Source organism: Pan troglodytes, chromosome 13, assembly GCF_028858775.2.
Source record: "Pan troglodytes isolate AG18354 chromosome 13, NHGRI_mPanTro3-v2.0_pri, whole genome shotgun sequence".
NCBI lineage: Eukaryota > Metazoa > Chordata > Mammalia > Primates > Hominidae > Pan > Pan troglodytes.
The window spans coordinates 39,904,988-39,930,723 of NC_072411.2; the positions used below are offsets into that span (position 1 = coordinate 39,904,988).

At 35.5% G+C, this 25,736-nt stretch overlaps 1 long non-coding RNA gene across 1 annotated transcript in view; it reads right to left on the reverse strand.

The window, feature by feature from the left end:
• Positions 1-18,705: 18,705 nt before the first annotated feature.
• The window catches only part of LOC104005189 (uncharacterized), a 49,544-nt gene continuing 42,513 nt past the window's right edge, over positions 18,706-25,736 (reverse strand). The window contains exon 3 of the long non-coding RNA XR_001716084.3: positions 18,706-19,817. This is a non-coding gene — a long non-coding RNA (uncharacterized LOC104005189). The remainder of the gene's footprint in view (positions 19,818-25,736) is intronic.

Below are 25,736 nucleotides of genomic sequence, written 5' to 3' on the forward strand. Positions count from 1 at the left end.
GGGCATGAAGTTTGTTTCAGGGTAGATGTAAATATTCCAAAATTAGATAGTAAGGATTGTTGCAGAACCCTGTGAACCTTATGATTGTAGCAGAACTAAAAACCACTGAATTGTACATTTTTAAAAAGAAAATGAATGCAATCTTTCAGTTAAAAAATAAATAAATAATCTCTTTTTAGTGTATACTGCTGAAGTTAATGGTAAGTGTAATTATCTGACTATATTTACTTTTAGCCTCCTAAAGATATTTCAAGTTGTTTCTGAACCAATTAGATGCTTCTTTCCAACTAAAGTGCATTAAGTCTAAAGTAAATGTTTAATAATTAACATTTATAGATTTAAAAAATACTTTCTTAATGAACAGAATATAGGATTAATGTAACACTATGACTCACTCACACTAATGTTTTTGCCCAAAAGTATATTAGCTCTAGATTCAAATGCAGAACCTGGTTGAGTCATGAATGGACATTTATGGGCTCTGACTGCATCCAGTCAAGCCATTAGGGCTCGGTAAGAGCAATTCCGTACAAAGAATAACCAATTTACTTGTGTTCCGATAATAAATCTGATGACAAGATTTCAACGGCCATGATTATAATTATATTAATTTTAACTGCTATCTGAAAATGCAGATTATATTGACACACTCAGACTTGTTTCACATAAAATCTCCTAAAGAACAATTTAGGTGAATTTAATCAAATAATCTATATTTTTTTCTTAATTAAGTTCATAAAAAAAATTTGAATTTTTAACCTTTTCAACAATTTGTTTTGACGTAGTAGACAATGGGCATTTATAAGCAGAATGAAGGACAGACAGGAAGATTGATTTAAGTGGCACTTAAGAATGTTTGAAAGTTTTAAAAAATTCACTGAAGAAGTAACATGAGTTGAAATTGCGGAATCTCTGTTTTAGCCACAATACTGAAAAGTACAAAGATTTCTTTTTCTACTGAGCTTATATTTTAAATGCAGAGTTAAATATAAATAAACTTAAACTAATGAATGAATGAACAAATAACTGAAATAGCATAGTATATCTTAGGTGAGAAACTGTATAGAGATAATGAGCACATTAAGTAGAAAGGAGCATGCAAGGGAAGGGATGGGGATATGCTGCAGTGTTAAATAATGTGATGAGAAAGGACTTCATTATGAGATGGGAATTGTATGGAGATTTCTCCAAAAGTTAAAAATAGAACTACAGTGTGATGCAGCAATCCTACCACTGGATATATATCCAAAGGAAATACAATCAGCATTCCTATGTTCATTGCAACATTATTCACAAAAGCCAAGATATGAAAGTTACCTAAGCATCCATAAATTGACAAATGAATAAAGAAAATGTGGTATATATTATATATTCAATAGATTATTATTCATTCTTAAGGAAATCCTGTCATTTGTGATAACATGGATGAACCTAGAGGATGTTATGCTAAGTGATATGAGCCGGGCACAAAAAGACAAGTCAGTACTACATTATCTTACACAGACGTGGAATCTAAAAATGACCAACTCATAGAAGTAGAAGGCAGAATAGTGGTTACCAGGGGTTGGCAAAAAGGTGAAGGTTGGGGGGATTGGGAAGATGTTCATCAAAAGATACGGTATTTCAATTAGATAGAAGAAATTAGTTCAAGAGATCTGTTGTACAACATGGTGACTAGAGTTAGTAACAATATATTGTACAATTGAAAATGGCTAAGAAAGTAGATTTTAAGTGTTTTCATCACAAATAAATAAGTTCGTGAGGTAACGTATATGTTAATTAGCTTTAGTTAGCCATTCCACAATGTATACACATATAAAAATATGATAAATATGTATCAGGTTGATGCAAAAGTAATCACGGTTTTTGCTAATATAATTTTTGTTAATTAAAAAATAAATTTTAAAAAAGCTAACGTCTATCAATGGGATGGTTAATAAACAGTTAAAATGAATATATAAAGAGGAAATGAGAGTTAAACAAGGTATTCAAAGTGGTGGTAAGAGAATATTTCTGAAAGAGCTACCAGCAAGAGTGAAATCTCTAATGTGCAGTCGTGTGGGGAAACTGGCTTATAACCGTTCACAAAAGCTCATTGTTAAATTATCAGAAATTGTTTGAGCCAGTTGCTAAATATGGTCATTATTAAACATCATATTACATGCACTTAAAATTAAATAAAATGCATTAGAAAAAAAGATATTCATTACTTGTTAATCATTTTACTACATTTTATTATTGATGATCTTGAAGTTATTTACTCCTATTCTTTCTATATTGTGAATACAATATAATGATGTACTTCTGTGCATTTCTTCCCAATTCTGTATTCAAAGATGTCATAATGATCATTTGAAATCTCCAAGGGTGGAAGTACTTACATCACAGAAGTTGGCAAACACTACAAATCAGGGCTTTCTTTCATGTTTTATTGATTATCTAGACACAAGAAAGAGATAGAATGTTAGTAATGCATATTGAACTTAAAAGTGTGCTGTATCCTATTATTTCAAGATCTTAGTCAACTTCATATATAAAACATGCCGTGCTTCTGGGTTAACTTTTCTAGGAAATTGCTGTGGTTTCTTCTTCTTTTGAATATGTGAGTGTCTTAGTCTGTTTTGTATTGCTGTAAAAGAATACCCAAGACTGAATAACTTATTAATTAAAGAGTTTTATTTAGCTCATGTTTCTGCAGGCTGGAAAAGAAGCATGACACCAGCATCTGCTTTTAGTGAGAGCCTCAGACTGCTTTCAATCATGACGGAAAGCAAAAAGGAGCCAGTGTGAACAGAGATCACATGCTGAGAGAAGATGCAAAAGAAAGAGGAGGGAGGTACCAGACTCTTTTTAACAACCAGCTCTCACGGAAACTAATAGAGTGAGAACTCACTCATTCCTGTAAGGGTTGCACCAAACCTTTCATGACTAGGCCCCACATCCAACATTGAGGACAAAATTTCAACATGAGCTTTGTGAGGGACAGACGTTCAAACTGTAGTTGTGAGTCTCGCTTGACTAAGGAGTTTTACCTATACACTGAAGGAAAATCAGAGAGGCTAAATAGATATAAAATGCTTAACTTTAGGGTGAGAGGATGGAGACAAAACTATAAGCTGAGTGGAATGCACATGCCAGAAAGAGTAGAGTGCCAACATCTATCCTAGGAATCATAATTCCCAAACAGGTAATTTTATCTCTGTCAAAAAGAGCCCTGTTAATTTTTCCTGGGAATAAATGCTGCATTACGAGCATTTGGAAAGGGGATGTGGAGAGAAAACTGGGATATTTGACCTATAGGTAGACTTTTAATTAATTACCCTGCTTTGATTTCCCTTTGATATGGCTGAGCTGTGTCTCCACCCAAATCTCTTCTCGAATTGTAATCTCTATAATCTCCATGCATTGAGGGAGTGATCAGGTGGGAGGTGATTGGATCATGGGGTGGTTTCCCCCATGCTGTTCTTATGATAGTGAATGAGTTCTCATGAGATCTAATGGTTTTATAAGGCAGTTTTCCCTGCTCTTGCTAGCTCCCTCTTTCCTGCCACCATGTGAAGGTCTTTGCTTTCCCTTTGCCTTCTGCCATGATTGTAAGTTTCCTGAGGCCTCCCCAGCCACGTGGAACTGTGAGTCAATTAAACCTCTCTATGTAAGAAAGGGTGCCCATATAAGCCTACACCAAATGGTTAATAGGAGTTCTTTCTGTGCAATAGTACTAAGTAACCTAACTTTTTTTTCTTTTCTATATTTCCCGATTTTGCAAATAAACATATTTACTTGCTTAATACAGTTGTTTTTAAGGACATGTTACTTTCTGATTTTAAGTTTGCAACTGGTAACATTACTGCTGTCTTCACCAGTTGTCTAGAGCTGGCTGATTGGTTATTTTTAACAATGACATTAACCAATACTGTCTCAGAAGATTAATTTGTCTTTCAAAGTTGGGGTAATTTTTCTTTGTTCATGTTACTTTAGCTGCAGTCAATGAAAGGGAGTTTTTACAAAGATAATCAGAGCATAGATAAGCTTTCACAGGATATTCTTATTTTCTGCTTTCGGTTTTTTCCTCAATAGTACCTTAAATGGCAGCATACAGATGAATGAAGATCTGTTAATGTCAGCATTGATTTTATAATCCCTCAGCAGAAACTCAAATGGGATCTGATGTCTGCCATGACTTTTTTATTCTTATGGAATAAGTATGGTTTAAGAAACTATGGCTTCATTGTTTGTAAGGCAAATATTTCCAACGTTGCTGTATTCCTTGACAATCTGCCTTAAGGAAGAATATATGACTTTCTCTTTGCCTAAAAATTTTGTTTGATGGATTTTTTTGATGTAGGTATATATACATATATATTTATAAAATGTAAATTAACAAATATTTCTTTATATCCCAAACAATTAAAAATACATTGTCGTAGACACCATTATTCTGCAATTCCTTCTGGGGGAGATAAGAGGACTTAGGACATCAGTCTCACTTCTTTGGAGGAACGATAACCTGGTTATACCAATAGCTTGGCTATAGGGTGTAAGAAAGTAATACGTTCCTCACTAGGAAATATATAACTGCCTTTGTGACATTGCAATTAAGTCTCAAGTTGGAGACATCTGATTGTGTGGGGAGTGAGAGTGAGGAGAGGTGTCTTTTCTAGTTTCTTCATAACATTTTGCATTCAGGGGTCTCAGCTAACAACAATTTATTGATGTCCATATGTATTGTTAGATAAATTTGGGTGTATGGGAGTAACAGTCTCAGTCTCAAAGTGAATCATGTTGAAGCAAAATACTAAATGAATGTATTTTGAAGTATCTATCAAATAGATAATATGTTCTCCTTAGATTCATTCAAAAGTCATTCTTTAAATATGTATTCGGTGAGGTTGTCAGTCTCACACATTTGTGGCCAGTGAAGAGCAAGAAAAGCATGAAAAGGCTGCCAGAGTCCATAGCATATCACTTGCATGTCAATAGAGCTGCTGCTAGCGAGACAGATATTGGGGGAAATTCAATAACCTAGGGTTGAGGGCAAAATTGCATCAGCCAAAATCATGCTTAAAACTTAAAAGAGGTTACAGAGCATTGGATGGGGAGAGAGAATGCAAAGCCAAATTCTCGGTGAAAGGCATAGAGGCATGGGGATTATAAGAAAGACTTTGTGGAAATTATTCTGGTAGAATTTGTGTCCCTATTTCAAGTTCAAACTGATAAGTATACTTGACCCCCATGTTCTAACCTAGTCACATCAGTCAATTGAGCCATTGTTGAGAAGACTTAAATGATTACTTCATGGAGAACTCTCTGGAGCAGTGGACTGGCAAGGAAATATGTGTAAATAAAATAGTTAATCAATCCTAAAGTATTAATATTTAATGTTAAATTTGCAATCTGTGTATATTATTTAAAATATTGGTAATAATAAAAAGAATTTGATATATTAGCTTTGTTGTTTTTAGCTGTGAGTAAATAGGATGTTTTTGTAAATTGAACAGTAATATTTATGGGAACTCAGTTCCTGGCTTGTGTTAATTTATTTATTAGATTAATAACATTTCATATCATGTTTAAATATATGTATATTTAATTTATAAAACTTACTTTAGTGTGTTTAAGAGAATGTACTTCACTAAGTTTGTAAGCAGGAACTACTTACTGGTTAGGAAACATTAACTGCTTAACTTGGGTTAACCATTAATTTTAAATAAGATGAAATAAACTACTCTCATTTTTATCTAAATATTACTTATAAGTTAATAAAACATAGATGAACTAAAAGGTCTAAGGAAAATTAATCCTTTAGTAAAACTGAATATTAATTTGAAACTCTCAAATATTAAAACTCATGTCAGCATGCCACAATTGATAACATAAATTGTATATAATACAGTTGATAATGGAATTCTATTCCTCAACAAGTGTCAGAGAAGTTGATAGTTCTAGGTATTTATGGAGGTGGGAAAGTGTGGACAGAGTCCAAAGAAATGAGGTCTGATAGGGAAACATTGAGGGTCAAGGTCTACCCATCCACAAGACTTCAAATCATCCCCATTAGGATTTAACTCAAAATGGGCAACAGCCACCAGGTGGTGCCAAACTACAGCCCAAACCAGTTATGGATTTAGCTCATACAGACAAACCACTGGGCCTCATTCTGACTAAATACATGGAGTTGAACCAATTAATTCCTTAACCTTACATTAATTGAATTGCACGTTTTCATAAAATTCAGTTTCTGCCTTTCAATCACAGTGTAATGTTGGGATTTTTACTGTGACTATAGTTATTTTTGATTCTCAAGGTTTCACCTAACACATTTTTAAAAATTGCATTCATAGACATAGCGGCCTTATAGAAGATGGAAATTGTACAATGCTCCCAGCTCTTCTGTGTCTGAAGTTATCTGAACTCAGTACAATTTATCTTGTATTATTAATAATGTTAACTTGGTCTGCATAATCAATGGCACCTAGAGAATATTCCACAAAAGTATTCTGTGATCTGTTTATAAAGTTAGTAAAATAATTTGTTAATACTTTATCCCAAATATTAAATATACTATACATCACTTGTTACATATTTACATGAAGATAAATATGTTTAACAAATGATGTATGATATTTACAAGTAACTAATGAAATTGAAACTCTAATTGATATTCAATGTCAGTCCATTTGTAGTGTAGTGACGATGATGATGAGAGTAAATAGGCAAAAGTCTTTATAGCCTTCCTCCTCTTGGACATCAGGCTTTGTCATATGTTAACATAAGAGCAAATGAGTTGTCTCCTGGAAGTAAAGGTGATATGCAAATTGTAAAAAGTTCCTTTATCTCCATGTAGTTATTCAATGTTGAGATCTGTGTATGTCTATGTACTCTAAATATACATAATGAACTTAATTTTTATGTTTTGATATTATCTTTATTTTACTAATTGTTTCATGCTAATCCGTGAATTACAGAAACACTTTCTTATGTGCCATGAAATGCCTGCAAATGTGTGTATCTGTGCTATATCTATCTATGAGAAAGGTTTACCACGAATTACAGAGACACTTTCTTGTATGCCATGAAATGCCTGCAAATGTGTGTATGTGTGCTATATCTGTCTATGAGAAAGGTTTATCACCTAGGCTGAACACTTGGGTTTCTCCCCTGGGTTTGTTTTCTATCTCTTTTTAAAGATGACTTGTCTTCAAAAGAATCTCTTGCTCTTGGGGCTGAGACTAATCTAACTGACTGAACTAAAACTTCACTATAAAGAGATTTTATGTTCTTTGCATGCTAATTACAGTAGCGCTGTGAAAAACCACCCTGAAAATAGGTCCAACACAAGCATGAAGCTATGAAATACATGCCAATTTATGTGAGCCTTTACAATACTAGTTCATCTGACCACCCAACACTCTCTAAAAGGATCCCTTAATGTATTAGAATATAGACTGGCTCACAATTAAAACTTACCATTTCTTTTAAAAAAAAAATTTTTTTTAATTTTTTTGGCCTAATTGTATTTTTTTAATTGATGAATAATAATTGCCATATTCATACATATTCATGGGGTACATAGTAATGTTTGGATACCTATAATATATAGTGATTAGATGAGGGTAATTAGCATATCTGTTATCTCAAAGCTTTATCATTTATTTGTGTTGGGAATGTTCAATATCCTCCTCCTAGCTATTTGAAACTATATCATACATTATGGTTAACTATAGTGATCCTAAAATGGTATGGATTTCATTATGGGATATAAATTTAGTTGGTGGCAGCCTACCAGGTACATAGGCCAGATGGCAGACAATCTTTTAATCAATTATATGACCCAGAGAGCAGACTATGATCATTGAAACAAATTTATAAAATAAGCATAGACCTGACCTTGGAGGCCCTTGTTTGAACATATCTTTACAATTGTTTCAATGGCATGCCTCCAAAAAATTCAGCGATACCCCATTGGTTTTCTTCCCAAGATGCTAAGAGCAGTAAGCAGTTAGTATTTAAGATAACTTATAGGATCATGAAGAAGCTTCATGGAATTTTAATGACAAAATTTGAGTTGAGGGGAAGCGTATTTTAAAGTGCTTGCATTTCTTTCTATGAGACAGTAATTCAAACTATTATTTTTATAAATATATAAGGCTAAAGTGTTAACATCAAGTATGTTAGCAAAATGAGTCAAATTTCAGAGTTATGAAAGCAATATCAACCAAGCAGAAAGTAAAAGTATTCCTACTCAAGGCGTATAAATTTCTATATTAGAAAGTAGGCCCCTGACGTTTTTGAGGGGTGGTCCATTTGTCAAGTTGTAAGTAGTCAATAACTGTTCATCTCTTGAAGACATAGAGAATACCTAATGTCTAAATTATATCCCAAGTACCTAATATTGTGCTAAGACCTTTTAGATCTTCAATAAAATCTAGTGATTGACAAAGAAAATACATCATACTTTTCACAGCCTCCGTATCAAGAGCTTTTAGTTTGGTAGGTTTATTTGGCTTCCTTACTGTCAAGTTTGCATGTCACAAAATGGGATAAGAGGAACAGCTCTCTTTTGATCTTTAAAACTATACGGATTTGACCCACCAATTCCAAGTCCAATAAATAATCAATTAACAGCCACTTTGTGGATATATAAGTATACATAAGTGTATGTTTTCTATAGCCATAGAAAGTCTCACTGAGAAAGTGATGTTTGATTAAAGACCTGGAGGGGAGAAATTACGTAAATATGTAGATAATGTCATAAATTCAACCAGTATATGTGGTAGAAATATAACCAATTATAACACCCTGTCTGTTCAGTAAAGAGAGATTACAAATTCAAACTATCATTCCTCTGAATTGGCAGTCTATAGAGTCTTTTTAACAGGTAGTTACTGTGTGGCTTTTTGTTCAAAAAAGATTGAGAATCAACAGTTATGGTAGGCACCGTGGGTTTGCAAATCCAAAATTTATTCTCAATTCTTCTCTCTTTTGCTCACCTCTGCATTTAGATGCTAGAAAAATCTCAATACCTTTCTGCCAGCTATGTAGCCATACAGGACAGTGGGAAGTTAAAATAGAAAAACGTTTGATTTCTTGAAAGACAACAGGCTCAGTGTCTTGGTCCCCTGTCCTTTTGCTATGGCTTTGAATGCAAATAACATAACTGGACATGGGTAGATATCCTGGACCACAGCGTAGCGAGGATGAAGGAAAGGCCCAAAGAATCTCAGAGACATTAACCCTACAATCAGGCTGTTAAACCAACACTAAAGCTGCTTTACTCAAGACTTAAAAAAAATTTTGAGAAAAATACACCCTGATTCATTTGAACTTCTGTAACTCAAGTTTTCATTTACTTGTGGCTAAAATCTTTTCTAATGTTTACAGACAGAAAGAGCTAAACCCATGCAATTGTGAGATTAAGCAAAAGCCCATTCCTGTGCCTAAGACTAACAAACCCTCCATGCATTCTTGAACTCATTCACCTCTTTGTTTTTTTGTGACTTATCTCACAGATAATGAGACCTTAATAACAAATAAGTGTAAAAAAATTTTCACATTGAAATGTTACAAACATTTGATGTAATAAAACCTTGTTGGCGTGATAAGCACATCACATTCATTATCTCTTATTTAGTAACTGTTTTTGATTTAAAACACTCTAGAGATAATTTTGATTTCACAAAGGAAGAAGAAAGTTAGATACAAATTCAGGAACATATAATCAAATTCTGATACTAAGACTAGAAGACTTGACTTGATATAAGCTGTTCTTTTAGTCACGAGAAAGGAGTTCTATGTTTTGAGAAAATGATATTGGTCAAAGTCCAATGACACCAAATAAATATATCATTATGGAATAAGAATGCCATTTCTATACGGATTTGGTCTTTTGTTGCCAACAGGAGTGTAAATTGTCATTCAACTGCAAAGTGTTATTTAGTAGCTCATGCTTAAAGAAAACAAATCATAACCACAGGTTATTTGCTGACTCTTACTGGGAAAAATAATAAGGCTTATTCTTTTGGTAAAATTAAACCATGCATAGTATGAGATAGTGTGACTTGCATTATGTATCCTATGATACGAAATTATATCCCATATTCTCATATTTTATTATTATTTATTTATGAGGGCTCAAAAGTCCTTTGCTCTCCCACCATAACAAGTTCCACCTTCCTCCTCTACCTAGTTTTATAGTCAGAAATACAGAAGAAGTAAATGTAATTAGATAAATTTTTTAAATATTTGTTTTATCCACTGAATGATATTGCTGCTCTCAAGTTTTCTAAAATTGCTTTATGTTATCATACTTATGTCAATTTTATAGCCATCTGCAAATTGAAATGTACATGAAAACATAAAGTTTAAAGAATCAATACAGCCATGGACATGTTAAAAGAGTTCTGTGATTTGTTTCTCACTATTGGAATTGGCAAGTTTTTTTAAAAGTGTGTCTGTGTGTGTGTGTGTGTGTGTGCATACATGCATGGGTGTGTAGTTTATAAGTTTAATTTGAAGTTAACTAGAAATGACAACAATTAAGCCTTCACAATTAAATATGAATTCTGCCTGTTGTTATTAAGTCCTATTTAAGAAAGAAAAGCTTAAATACCTTAATTTCTGAGGTTCTAAGCAGATGTAACATGTAACAGGAGAGCAGTCTATGTAACTATATAAAATTTTTAAAAATCTTCTTGATGAATTATATTCATTAGCAGCAAAAGTTTGATGTACAGCTCTGTACAGAAGAATGCCCCAGGACTCAGAGATTTACTTCTGCCCCTTCTGTCATTGATTAACAAAGTTTCAGGATGGTTTATATTTACTAGATGTAACTCTCTCTCAATATGAGTCAAGATAACATTCTGAGATTTATGAAGCTTAACGTGCTCTGATATTTCTTGGTATTTACTTTACAGCTGTCTTTGTAGTTTATTTACAGTAGGCTCAACTGACTGGGTGAAGCCTGGAGTCGTCTGGAATAGTAAAGGTAGAAATCCTCAATACTTCCTCCCAGGGCTACTTATAAAAGTGTTTTTGTTTATTACAAACATATTTGAAACTATTCAGATCAAAAATTGCAGTGCCGTGTTTCTAATCACTATATCACTATTATTTGAGCATCAACCAAAATTAGTTTTCTATGATAATTCATATTTTAAATATGCAAATAGAGAAAGTCCTTTCTAAATGTCTACTCCATTGTTGGAGCTGCTTGCCATTTGTGCTGTTTGGTATCACTTTATAGGATTGATTGAAAAGTAGAGAATACCTTTTCTCCATGCCAAACCAAAGGTTCCTTTCCCATGGCTAATACTCAGCAGAGGGATAAGGATTGGAGAACTGGGTCTTAGTTCTAAGTCTTCCACTTACTAATTCTATGACTTTGAATAAGTCACTTGGATAAATCTCAGCCTCTTCATACTTAAAAATGAGATCAAGGAAGTAGTATACATTGGTGTACTATTAATATGGCATGCTTATTATAAACAGGGCTTATAATTGTTATTCTATTAAGCACCGCATAGTTGCAATGAAATATTATATTTTAAATACTGTACAAATATAAAATTAAATGATTAATTTGAGGCATGGGGAAAGTTGAACACACATAAGGTTATTAGATGCAAAGTTAATCTCCAAACCTTGAATTCAAAGATTGGAAACACTGACTATCTATTGGAAGGGACAGCTCATTTGTCCATGGTATTCTTGCCTAGTAAACTCTCTGAGGGCTGCCACCATATTTATACTAATCACTATTTTGTTCTAGTGACTAGCATGGTGCCTAATACGTAGTGTGCATTAAACACATACACACATATAGTTTATATATACAATAATCAACTTGTTGGATGACTACATGCATAAAAAAAGAAAATTTTTCGTTTCTCTCTGCAGGTATGGGGTGAACAATGAGGCTGTGAATGAGGATATGGGTGAAAAATTAGGACAAATTGGTAGAAACAACAGGACATTAGTAAACCTAACCTTTAAAAGAGTTATTCAAAATGAGAAACACCTATGTTGGTAATAGACCTTTCTTTGTAGCAAGATATGTTCAACTGAGGCCAGATCATTCCTGGACCAAACCAAGGGTTGGGCTGCTTAATCTCATGGCCCAATAACAAGATGCAGATGAACTGGGAGAGAAGGGAGTTTACTTCTGTAACCGGGTACAGGGATAAAGCCTGGAAATTATCACCAGACCAACTGAAAATTACAAAGTTTTCCAGAGCTTATATACCTTCTAAGCCATATTTCTACGTGTAAGTGTGCATTCATCTAAAGACACAAGTGATTAACTTCTAATCTATAACTAAAGTCTGAGTTTTGAACACCTTCCTCTGGAGCCTTAGTCAATTTACTTAATCTAAGTGGGTCCAGTTGCTGGGGTGACTACCCTTACCTCCTGCTAAATCATGGAGGTTTGGGGAATTCCTTCAGACCCACAATAAACTTCTCTGTGGAGTTCTGGGGAGTTTCTTCAGACCCACAGTAAAACTTGTTTAATCCTAAACGGGTCCTGTTAAGAATTCCTTCAATATCTTCTAATACTTCGAGGCCCAGGAAAGGCCTAGGCAAAACTCTTGGTGGGCTTTTCTTATATTCCAGGCTTTGTATAAGGGCATTGCCTCTATCAGCTTTTAATATTTAACTTAACCACTCAGTCAGTGCTGAAACAGTTGTTACAGAAGCCTGTATTAGTGAAACCTGGCCTGCCACAAGATGACCCCCTACACTGGATATTCTAGAATTCACTGCACTGGCTGAGTGGATGTTCAAGGTGAAAACTATAATCTCATTTAGTAGTCAAATGTATTTCAAATCACAATAAAAACAACAAACTTCTTGGATACCGGATTACTAAGACATTTGAATAAATTAGCTGGTCAATTTAATTAATATAATTGATCCCATCATCTTGGAAACAAATCCAAGAAATGTTTTACGCCTCTGACAATTTTGCATGATTTATAACGGCATGAAGCAATGAAAGAACTAGTAAGTGCTGGGAAAGTGTTAGTACTACTAATATGGTTTGACTCTGTCACTACCCGAATCTCACCTTGAATTGGAATAATCCTCACGTGTCATGGGAGGGACCTGGTAGGAGGTAATTGAATCATGGGGGCGCATTTTCTCATGCTGTCTTTGTGATAGTGAACAAGTCTCAAAAGATCTGATAGTTTTATAAGGGGGAGCTCCCCCACGCAAGCTCTCTTGCCTGCCACCATGTAAGATGTGACTTTGCTCCTCATTTACCTTCCACCATGATTGTGAGGCTTCCCTAACCATGTGGAACTGTGAGTAAATTAAACCTCTTTCCTTTATAAATTACCCAGTCTCAGGTATGTCTTATAAGCAGTGTGAGAACAGACTAATATAACTACCTCCATTTTATAGGCAGTAGTGTTGTTTGCTATTTCCCTAGTGCAAATAGAGCTTCCCAAAAAGCATTTGCCTTCTTATCAGATGGAATTTGACTAATTTTTTTTAAAGACTTAACAGGGACAAAGGACTTTATGAATGTGACATATCTTGATCTTAAATATCTTTCAAAAGCTCTCAAAAGATGCCCCTTGCCATCGTGTGTTCTGGAAGTAAAAGTGGGAGCTGCCTGGCAACAAGCACAGAGTAACAGTCATTTGTTCTAAATGCTGAGTAATGCAGCATGACATTTTTCATCAAGAACATCAAAGAGAAATGGTCCTTAAAATATCTACAGCATCAAGTACGGTACATGGACAATTACCATGTGATAGATAAGTAAATTGGGTACACATAGGTTGTTTGTTATTACTGCAGTTCTCTCAGAATCCAGAGAGAATGACATTCCCTTTTTACTTAGGACAGTTTTGTATGTGAGGGTTAACTCCTCAAACAGCAGTGCAATGTATTCTTAGTGAACTGCTTCAGTTAAATGCACTGTTAAAAACCACAGTCATGAAATTAGAGAAGTGATAAGAACTTTAGAAATCAACCCTTTTATCTAATATTTCATGTGAGAAACCTGAAACCCAGATTGATTGTCTCGTGTAAGATCATGTTGAAAGTTATTAGTAGGTCTGTTTGCCTTTGTCTCAGGCCCATACACTTCCAATGATTACATTGCCAATTCACTGAAAGGTTAATATTGTTAAACAGTCTAAATTAACTAAATGACATATGTCAACATAACAGGGCAAGCTGAACTTGCACATTTAACCTCTTTCCTCACCACCTTTCCAACTCCCTGAATTCCATAGCAAAATATTTATACCACATTGGAAATTGGGGAGGAGTGCTGGTTATATGCCAGAAATTTTATGGAATCTTTGCAAGATATAGTATAAGTGAGATCAGAATGAGAGGTAGGCTGACCAACAGCTAAGACATCAAGGACAAAGTCAAAGTCTGATAAATATCTGGCAGAATCTAGCACCATTGTCAAGTTCCAAAGGAAGGTGATGGGCACAAGGGCAGTAGATGAGAAGTAAACATTAATTTTTCCAGTTCTTCTTAGAGTAGTATTAATGTGCTAGTACACACAATGTCATCCAGGGTACTCATTTTTAGCTTGCACTTACTGTGAAGTAAAGGATGCTGTGTGTGTATATTTGGTGGGCGGCAGAGGGTCAGCCACTGCCATCGTAAGTCTTACAGAAATAAAGCAGGGCTCCAGCTAATTTGGTTTGTAACAACCAACATGAATAATACAACTTCAGCACAGTGAACAACACTTCCCCTAACCAAGTCTTATCTTTTACGGATCGCAAAAAAAGGGACTTGTCATCTGGCATCTTAACAATGTAATTGATCTAAATCTAAATCTAATTGATTTCCATCTTTATTTTCTGGGATGCAAGTGTTTGAATAAAGACTCAGAACAATCTGATAGAAACCATGTTATAGCCATAAACATGAGAAGTTTGTGTCATTCAAAATTAGAAACTTGTATTATGTGTAGCTATAATCTGTTTTAGAATAATTATAAAATAATATTTATTATTACGTTGGTGCAAAAGTAATTGTGGTTTTGCCATTACTTTCAGTGGCAAAACCACAATTACTTTTGCATGAACCTAATAAATCTAAAGAAAAGTCTGTATTCCAAGAAAAAGAACACAAATGACACAGGTTGGAGCAAGTGTTAAAGCAGCCATGGCTAATGGAAATGGAACCAAATTTTGCAGTTCAGGCCATCAGTTCTCATAAAAAATAAGGCTTTGCAGCGTATCTCAAGTGTCTATTTTGTATGGGGTCAGAAACTTATAGCACGTTAGTGACATGACTCAAACCGTTAACACGATAAAAGAAAAAAAATTAAATACAAAGTATTAAAAAAAGAGAACTTCAGCCTATAAAGCCTAGAACATTAAATATTCTTTCTTTTTCAGTCATTCGATATGAAACTTGTTATGTTGCCTCTCTTAACAGAATACTGTTAAGTATCTTTTCATCCAATTAACTCCTTTTACTTGAATTTTTATTCACAATCAAACTTCTCATTATTATAATATAGCTCTGCCTGTAGTGAGAAAAATAGCCTATGTACATCCATGCAAGTGTTTCATTTTACGTATTATTTAAAACAATTAATTGATCCTCTGATTTTATGGGCTGGTGTGGAGGAGGAGGGATGTGCACCTACATGCATTAATAGAGCGAAGGAACAATGATATTCATGTATAATGAAGAGAACTTAATGCCAAACAATTAAGTTGATATGAAGTTTTCTGTGGACAATTGTATTGTTTGTAAACACTTACCTATATAATAATATAGCATTGCAATATGTAAAACAAAATGAAATTTTCAGGAAATGATTTTAAGATACATTTTAAGTCATTTGCAAACAATTTAAACCAAAGGAAAACATGGATATAGTATATTTAAATAATGTAATCAGTAACATACATCTTACGTGAAATCTTATAAAAGATGTACAAATATTCTTCTCTAATGGAGCTTTTGTACAAATTGACATATTAAACCATACAGAAAAATCTGTCATGAAATTTTAGTGCCAATGTTCCCAGGACACATTGGAATAAATTGAGAGATAACAACAAATAGAAAAAAAACTCAAAAATATTTTAGCTCCAAAATATTTTTTAAAATATTTTTTAAAATTTCAACACATCGAGTAAGAAATAAGAGCTGCAATGGCATATTACTCTAAAAATGAAAACAGTCACAGAATTATTTTTCCCAAAACTTGTAAATAGCCAAATTTTATTCAGAACAATGTAACTTTAAATGTCTCTATTATTTGAAGAAAGACATAAAAATGTATTTCTCTGAGCTGCACAAGACCCAGAATGCTCTACCAACAGTATATTTAAATATTGAAGCAACAGATTCTAGGCTATTTAAGCTCTTCCAGGATATAAAAATAAGTAAATAAATAAATATATTAAAAACAGCTTAAAATTCCTTTTGAGAAGCTCATGTTAACAAAAAGAAAATTAAAAATAAATTATTATTCAGAAACAAAACCAAAAATTACAACTATTAAAAAATTCAATTTAGTAAATTTAAAAAGGAGTATAAAATAGGATCAGGAAGAGGTTACTCTAGAACTTAAAGAATAATTCAATATTAAGTCACATTTTTCTTCATATCAGTAAATCAGATGAAAAAAAAGTTGACCTTATGAATAGAGGCCAAAATAGTGTTTGATTAAATATTGAATTCATTCTTGATATAAAATAGTATAAAAATAAACATTTAAAATATAAGTGTAAAAATAACAAAGAACATATAACTTGACCCAGTCAATATTATGCATATTGGAAGAAAACAAAAGCTTTTCATAAATGTGCTGTTATTTTTCTAAGAAAAAAAATTGGAAGGAGGAGGATAAAAGAAGGAAGAGTGGTAATTTGACAGTGTCTTAGATTCGAAGAAGTACTATTCATAGCTGTTAAAATCTTGTCCATAAATAGAGTATTTTCTCAGCTAATCACATGAAAATCAAATTTATAACCAATTACAAAAGGAGTACATGCAATCAGGGCCTATGCATCTATCCTTTCTAAACTTTCTTCAGTGTTTAAATACAAGACTAGATGAAAGAGGTAGAAATTACTGAAAGTAGAATTTCCCTCCACACATTTTCTTCTTAACAAGAAAGAAGATCCCTTACCAAATTGTTAGCTGAAAAAAATCAGTATTTCCAAGAAATGTATATGTTTGTGTTAATTAAGCTAATTGTTTTCTTAATACATACTGTGAAATGTAATAATCACTGATCTATCTATAAGAGTAAATTACAACATTTTATAGCCCCTGTCTAATTACAAACTCTCTTAAAAGCTTTGGAAGCTTTTGGAAATTAAAACCTTTGGAAATTCTCTTAAAACCTTTGGATTCAGAGAAATCTGATGAATTTTGACTTCAGCATAAAATATATTGTTTAACATGTATGACATCAACAAATTAAAATCAGGTTATAAAAATAGGAACCTTAAAGGGGTCAAATCTCAATATATTTCCAAAAACCAAATGTTTCTGCTTAAAGAAGAAAACTTTTACTTCTGATTTTAAAAAGAAAACATGAATCTTAAAATAGTTACAGTAGGCTCCCAAAATGTTATTGTATGATTATAGGAGTTTATTTTTGCACCTTTGAAAGTGTATTTTGATAATATATTTTAAACAGAAATGCTTTGTGCTAGTGCTTTGTGTGAGTATAGTGACTACTTCAGACTCAAAGTTGTGTTGAAGTGATGAAAAAGATACTGTATTTTTGAACCCTTCACAGTCTTGTTTACAGAATTGGCATCAGCTATTGTCTTAGTCCATTTAATATTGATATAAAGGAATACCTGAAGCTAGGTAATTTCTGAGGAAAAAAGACTTATTTGGTTCACTCTTCTTACGGTGGGAAAGTTCAAGATTGGGCATCTGCATCTGGTGAGGGCCTTAGGCTGCTTCCACTCATGGTGAAAGGCATCAGCCAGTACAGAGATCACCTGAAGAGAGAGGCGGCAAGAGAGAGGGGGAGGTGCCTGGCTATTTTAACAATCAGCTCTTGTAGAAATTAAGAGGGGGAACTCATTCACCCTGAGGGAGGGCATTAATCCATTCATGAGAGATCTGCTCCTATGACCTAGACACTCAATAGGCCTCACCTCCAACATTGGGGATCCAAGTGAAACATGAGGCAAAGGACAAACTTCCAAACCATAGTAGCTAGTTATATCATCTAGAACATCCAGAAGATATCTGATCACTTACAAGTACACTGGTTTCTAGTCTTTGAAGCCATGTATTGGGACACATTGTAATACGTGGTACCTTCCAGTTGTTGGGTTTTTGTGATATGCAGAGCTTTTGAACTTTTTTTCAGGATTAGAATAAGTAACTGTGCATCAACTTTGTAGTCTAACTTGGTGCCCTCCTGCTTTGACTGAAAGTCTCTCTTCCTGATTCCAACATAGACAAAACTGAAAGAAGCCACAGAACACATTTGCTTTGGCATTTGTCAAGACTTCCTAACTTTTTAAGTAAAATAAATTTTAAAGCAGAATAAAAAAGTATTTGACTCATGGACTCTTGAGAAATCAAGTATATGATCCAGTGTCTTTGCAGTGTGGCTATAACGTCAATTAAACTTAAGAGGAATTAACAAAATCTGTAGTTAATTCAAATGTAATGTGGAGTAAAAGTGACAAAAGCAAGTGACAAAAATATCATTTAATTTAAATATGAAGCACAATATATTTTTATTAATACCTTTATTATGAAATTATGAAAATATGCACATTGAAAGTATGAGCACCAAGTTTGTAATATTGGGGCAAAAGGAGGTCTAGATGTGGACAGAAATCTAGAAATGGTTTTACGTTTTGTAATACACTAAAAAGGAATATACATCTATTTATGTATTTGTGTGAGTATGTGTATGTTTGTATGTGTTCCGAGATAGCATATATAGTTATGTATAGTAATTACACAGTATGTTTCAGATAGATTGATAGGATTAAGAGTATAGGCTTTTCAGCCTGATTTGTTGAATTTGAAGCCTCTTCTCCTAGCTTTGGGGAAAATGTTTGGGAGCAATATTCATTCTCTCTTTAGGAGAGGATTAGAATTCTCTACCCCATTCCTATCTATCTTCTCCTTTCAACTTGCTTTGATCAATGAACTGTGAGGGAAATTGACATCTGTCTCCTGAGCAAAATCTTGTAAAACCAGCATGTCCTTCACATTTCCCTCCCTTTCCTCCTGTGTCTGTGATCATGGAAACAAGTGGGGATGGAGCATCAGTCAGCTTGGATCCCTGAGTCATTATGATGCACAAACTCCACTGCAATGCACATGTAGCATGCGTGAGAAATGAGGCTTTTGTGTTTTAAGTCACTGAGGCTATGGTTTTATATACAATTGTAGCATAAGCTAGCTTATTCTGACAGATACAGATGCACTGCTATTGTACTTTTATACATGTCTAAATCAGAATAAGTTTAGAAGACTGGTGTGTTGTTGCTAAATGAATATAAACTCTCATGCATTGTTTTCCAGCAATCAGTCCTTATCAGATCTGAGCACTTAGGATACAAATACATGCATTTCAGTCTGTTCTCAACGTGTGAATAAAGTAGGGGGTGAAGAGAAAAGTAGTCATGTGAAAAAAATAAATAAAAATATGTTTTATAACAGGATGTTAAGTGCATTTTCTCAGTGATGTCCGTTATTCTTTTGATACTCCACAGTAAGGACAATGGGCATTAGCTGGAGAGGACAGACCATCTCATCTGACTTCCCAGTCGGGGTGGTCTCGGAGCTGATTCTGCAAACCTTAGCCCATAGGCACCTCCAAACAAGAGCATCTGCAAAGAGGAGGCCAGGATATTGAAAAAATGAAATTGGTGGGGTTTTCCTTGAAGAGAATTGTGGGCAAATTGTGCTCCTCCCCCTTCCTTGGACCCCTCCTCCCCCACCACCTCAAGAAGAGTGAAAGCGGCATCCAAAGAATGGCTTAATGAGCAGAAGCCGGGCCGGGCGCGGTGGCTCTTGCCTGTAATCCCAGCACTTTGGGAGGCTGAGGTGGGCGGATCACAAGGTCAGGAGATCGAGACCATCCTGGCTAACAAGGTGAAACCCCAGCTCTACTAAAAATACAAAAAATAAGCTGGGTGTGGTGGCGGGCGCCTGTAGTCCCAGCTACTCGGGAGGCTGAGGCAGGAGAATTGCTTGAACCCGGGAGGCAGAGGTTGCAGTGAGCCGAGATAGCGCCACCGCACTCCAGCATGGGCTACAGAGCAAGACTTCGCCTCAAGAAAAAACAAACAAACAAACAAAAAACCAACAACAACAAAAACAAAACAAACAAACAAAAAACACCAGAAGCCCTGGAGTTGAGGAGACAGGAACAGGGCGTGACTCTTGTTGACTGGAGTCCTCTCTGTGAAAGAAGCTGGAGTGTTTTGTGTGATGGAGCGCAGGCAGAACGACATGATCAGAAGAGTCCGTAATTCTATAGAGAGGCAGAGGTAGCGGGATTTTCGTGTAGGAAGAGTTTATCTCATGGGAGGTAGCAGAACTGTAGATATCTTAAGAGACTCAGCCCCAGAGAACTGGCTCCGGGTAAGGTGACTGAGAGCCGCCTGTGCCAGGGGCACCTCGGGAAGCGTCCGCCCTGGGGGACTCGGTGCCCTGGGAGGCTGTCCCTTACACAATCACCATCCAAGGGGTGATTAAAGGGGCAGAATTTGGGAATTTTTCACAGAAGCCCCAGTCCAGAAAGATCTGGCCTTTTCTTCAAATCTCTCACTCCTGTGCCTGACCTTAAGGTCAGCTAGAAAGCAGGTAAGACTGGAATAAAGGAAGAAAGAAGAAAAGTGCACGTGCTACTCCCTACTCCTCTGCAAGCCTGGAGAACCTCGAATCAAGCCTGGGAGTGGGATGGGGAGCTGGAAATGAAGTTATTTTAGACTAGGTTGCACTTTTTTCCTGTTTTTTGCAAACATACAATGCATAAGTCAAGAATTCTAAATGTACAGCTGGATGACTTTTTTCTTATCTCCATGTAAACCCTAGCCAGAACTTCTCAGGAAACAAACAATAACCTGACTTCTATCACTTTAGATGGCTAACTCTTCTTGAGCTCCCCATAAACAGAATTATGCATTATCAAATCTTTTGTGGCTGGCTTCTTTCCCCCTACATTATGTCTGTGGGTATCATGCTGAGGGTCGTGTGGTCGGCAGTGTATTTTTACTGCTGTATACATCCCCGTGGTGGGAATGTATCACCACTGGCTTATCCATTCCACTAGTGATGGATGGATTGTTTTTAGGCTTTGACTATTAGGGAATAAACTACTATGAATATATTTGTACGTGTGCTTCTCACAGGTAAAGTGCATAAGAGTGGACTTGCTGGGTCACAGAAGACCACATTGAACATTCGTAATGTAGGGAAAGGCAGTCTCATACTCACCCCCACTCAGCTACGTAAGAATGGGCTTGGGCCTGGAACACTTCCTTATCAAGAGATAGAGTCCTCGCAGCTTGACCTGGGCTTGTCACCTTGTGTGGGACTATCTTTCCCTGCTTCTGAGTCAGTGTGTGCACTCCTTTGTTCTGATTAAGTGAATGTATGAATGGTTCTCCCCATCTTTTCTTATTTCAGATCCCACAGCTGGGGGAGGGAATGGGAAAGGTGGGTTTTGGGGAGGGGATTCTTTTACTGCAGCATAAAGTGGGATGCCTGCAGCCATACTGCCCACCTTGGCTTTGGAGTGGATCTGCTGCCTATGGGGGACTGGCACGTTTCAAGGGACTGGATCTTGTAAACACTCTCTCTCTCATTTTGGTGTAAGTAAACACTGTACCACTTGAGCCTGCTAGGCATCTTGTCTGCTCTCAGTGACCTCAAATCATGCACTGGTCTCTCCCCTGGGCGGCGCTTCTTCCCCTGTTAACCTTGACCACATTTGACCACATTCTTGTGATAGTCTATCCTGCAGCACAACCTGACCACCCAGTGAACACTGAAACAAGTAGACCCTGCTAAACAATTTTCCTAGGTGTATGTAAAACTTTATACTGTAGTCAGCAGTGTATGAGAGTTCCAGGTGCTCCACTTCCTCACTTATTAAATTTTACATTGAATAGTCTTCTAAGTTTGAGTCATTGTGTAGTGGTGTCTCATTGCATTTCCCCAATAAGTAATGATGTCGTATTGACCGTGTGTGTGTGTGTGTAAGTGTGTGTGTGAAGTTCCTGTTCTAGTCTTTTGACCATTTTGACCATTTTTATTGAGGAGCATCTTTTTATATATTCAGGACACAAATCCTTAGTTATATATATAGTAATTTTCCCCAGTGTGTGCTTGAGATTTTCACTCTCTAAATGGGTGTCTTTTGATGAGTAGAAATTGTTAATTTTAGGAAAGTTTAATTTATCAATTATGGTTATAGTTGTGTACAGTTTGGAAAATCGTTGCCTATCCCAATGTTATAAAAATAATGTCCTAAGTTCTCTTTTAAGAGGCTACATTATTTTACATTTCTCACCAAGGTCTCAGATCTAGTTGATGTGATTTTTGCAAATCACAGACTCGCTTTTGTATAGGGTACGAGGAGAGGTCAAAATAAATTTTTCCTCATAGATATCCAGTTGATCCAGCACCTTTTATTGAAAAGGCCATTCTACACACTAAATTGTAGTAGTTCTTTTGTCAAAAATCAGGTGACTATATATAGAAAGGTCTGTTTCTGATCTGTTTTCTGTTTTATTATTCTATGTGTCCATGCTTGTTCTAACACCTTACTGTTTGATGTACTTTAGCTTTATAGTAAGTTTTGATATTTAATCATGTAAATCCTCAAACTTTGTTCTTTTTCAAAGTTATCTTGGCTATTAAATTCTTGGTATTTCCAAATATAGTTTTAAAACAGTGTCAGATAATGCTGCTTTTGTATTACTTAAAGGTGAAATACTCAGTACCTGAACACAATGACAAATTCTATGATCTGAAACTAACCTCTGGGTGTGGGAATTTGAAAGTTAGTGGATAAAGTGAGTAGCTATGTTTTCTGCTTTCATCTCACTAAATCTAGTTTATTTAACAATCAGATTGCAATAACATAATAAATTCTATAGTAAGATTGTATATAATTAGCTATATATTGGAAGAGGAGGAAAAAGTTATAACTGTGAGTGCTGATGAAGCTAACATTTTACCTGCATTTTGAAGTGTGACTAAACATTCAACAGGAAGAAAGGGCAGGAAAAGAAATGTACTTATTTCATGGAATAAGATGCAAGAGATGTGAAAGAAAAATATGAGAAATGTAATCAGTAATGCTTTTAAAAAAAGAAAGTAGGGAAGCCATTAATCTACCGTGGCTGTTACATTGATGTTCAAAATGAGAACTAAAGCCATATTCACACTTTTATCAGCCTCCCACACTTTTATCATACTTTTCTTATATCTGTTCATTCTTTCTTTCTTCTTTTTTTTTTCGGAGTCTCGCTCTGTCACCCAGGCTGGAGTGCAGTGGCACGATCTCGGCTCACTACAACCTGCACCTCCCGGGGTCAAGCGATTCTCCTGCCTCAGCCTCCTGAGTAGCTGGGATTACAGGCACGTGCCACCGTGCCCAGCTGATTTTTTGTATTTTTAGTAGAGGTGGGGTTTCACCATGCTGGCCAGGCTGGTCTCAAGTTCCTGACCTTATGATCGCGCCCACCTCAGTCTTCCAAAGTTCTGGGATTGCAAGCATGGGCCACCGCGCCCAGCCTTGGATCTGTACTTTCTAACAGAGCACCACAACTAGCATTTCTAACAAATGCTGCAAATCTTAAAGACAATTGTGTTCAGCATAATCTAAGAATACAGAGCATAAAAGCCTATTTTAGAAAAAATATTAAAAGCATAATGTTAAAATTCAACACTTATTTTTAGAACCTACTGTGTGCCAGGCACTTTAAAAAATTCTTTTAATACAAGGATGAGCAAAATTGGCAAAATCTCTGCCCCTGTGGAGTGACCATTCTAATGAAGAAAACAGTAAGCAAGTTAAGAAGCAAATGCATAATATAGTGTTAGGTTGTGATAAGGGTTATGTGGAAAAAATAAAGTGTGGTTGAATATAGAATGACACAATGTGTGTATAGAGAGAGTATTGTTGGAGAGAAGGCTCAGAAGTGAAATAAATGATGAAAGAACCACACCAATATCTGGGGCAAGAGGGAATAGCCAATCAGAAGCCTTAAGGCAGCAAGAGTTGGGAGGTTTAATAAACGGCAAGAAAAATAGTGCAAAAGTGATATAGAGTGGCAGAGGGAAAAGTAGTCAGTAACAGATACAAAAGATGAGCAGGACCTAGATTCCCTGTGGCCTGGGAGATAATGATGAAGACTTATGGATTTGTTTCATGTGATGAAAATCTGTTATAGAATTTGAGTAGGAAATGATGTGATCTGATCTATGTTTTTGAAAGAATCATTTTGGCTCTTGTTTGGAAAATAGCCAGGGATTGAGGTGGTGAAAAAAAATTGTAATGGAAGTAAAGGGAACAGTCAGAAGTGACTGCAGTAATTTAGAAGAGAGATAATGGAAGCATGGCCTGGGGTAGTAGCTACAAAAAAGGTGAGAACTCGATTTAGGATGTGTTGTGAAGATAAAGTTGACAGGCTTTGCCAATGGAATGGACGTGGAGTGTGTAAGAAATAGGGAATCCAGGCTGATTTTTAAATTGAGGGCCTGAGCCACTGGATAGTTAGAGATGATATTTCCACTAAGACTGGAAGTGAGGGGAAGCATCATATTTGGGGCAGGGAGGAATCAAAGTTTCTGTTTGGAGTGGTTAAATTCAGAATGCTTCTCAGGTATCCCAGGAGAGGTGTTAATTTGGCAGTCAGGTGTCTGAATCTGCACACAGAGGGGAGGTCAAAGCTGGACGTGTTAGTTTAGAAATAACCAGCATTTGGGTAAGATTTAAACCTATGACATAGGATAAAATTATCTAGAGAGAGCACTTACTCAGACAGCTCTCAATATTCAGGAACACAAGCCTAGCCAGACTGGCTCGGGATAAATACAGTTTTATGTAGAAGATGAATAGGTGTCCATGTAGAACCAAAGTAAAGGCACAAATAAATACAAGTCTATCATCTCTCTTGGTTACACAGAATACATGAGGCAGTAAAGGATAAGGATTAAGCTCTCAACCTGTGAATGTCTTGAATTCAGATGTCAAACAGAACTGAATTTGAATCTGTTTCCCACCAGCCAAATGAGGGTTTGGTGACGATGACCATGATGATGACAATGACTTACATTTCTTAATGTTTCCCCTATGTGTGTTGGACTTTTAAACTTGTTCCAGTACAGGTGGGAAAAGGAAATTCACATTAGTTTTTATGTGAGATATATATATATATATATATATATATATATATATATATATATGACACACATGTATATACACCACACACACATACACACACGCACACACACACATGCACACAGACAGAGACGGGGTCTGTGTGTGCTGCCCAGGCTGGTCTCAAACTCCTGGGCTCAAGTAATCCTCCTGCCTAGGTCTCCAAGAGTGCTGGGATTACAGGCATGATCCACTGTGCCCTGCCCTAAATATATATTTTTATATAGCAGGAAATCAAAAAAGAACATGAGGATTACAAATTTTAATCACAGAGGGAAAGATTTTGTGAGATAGCATAATTTCATGTTCAGACAGCAAGTCTTTAGCTAATTCTTTAATTAAAGCTGTGACA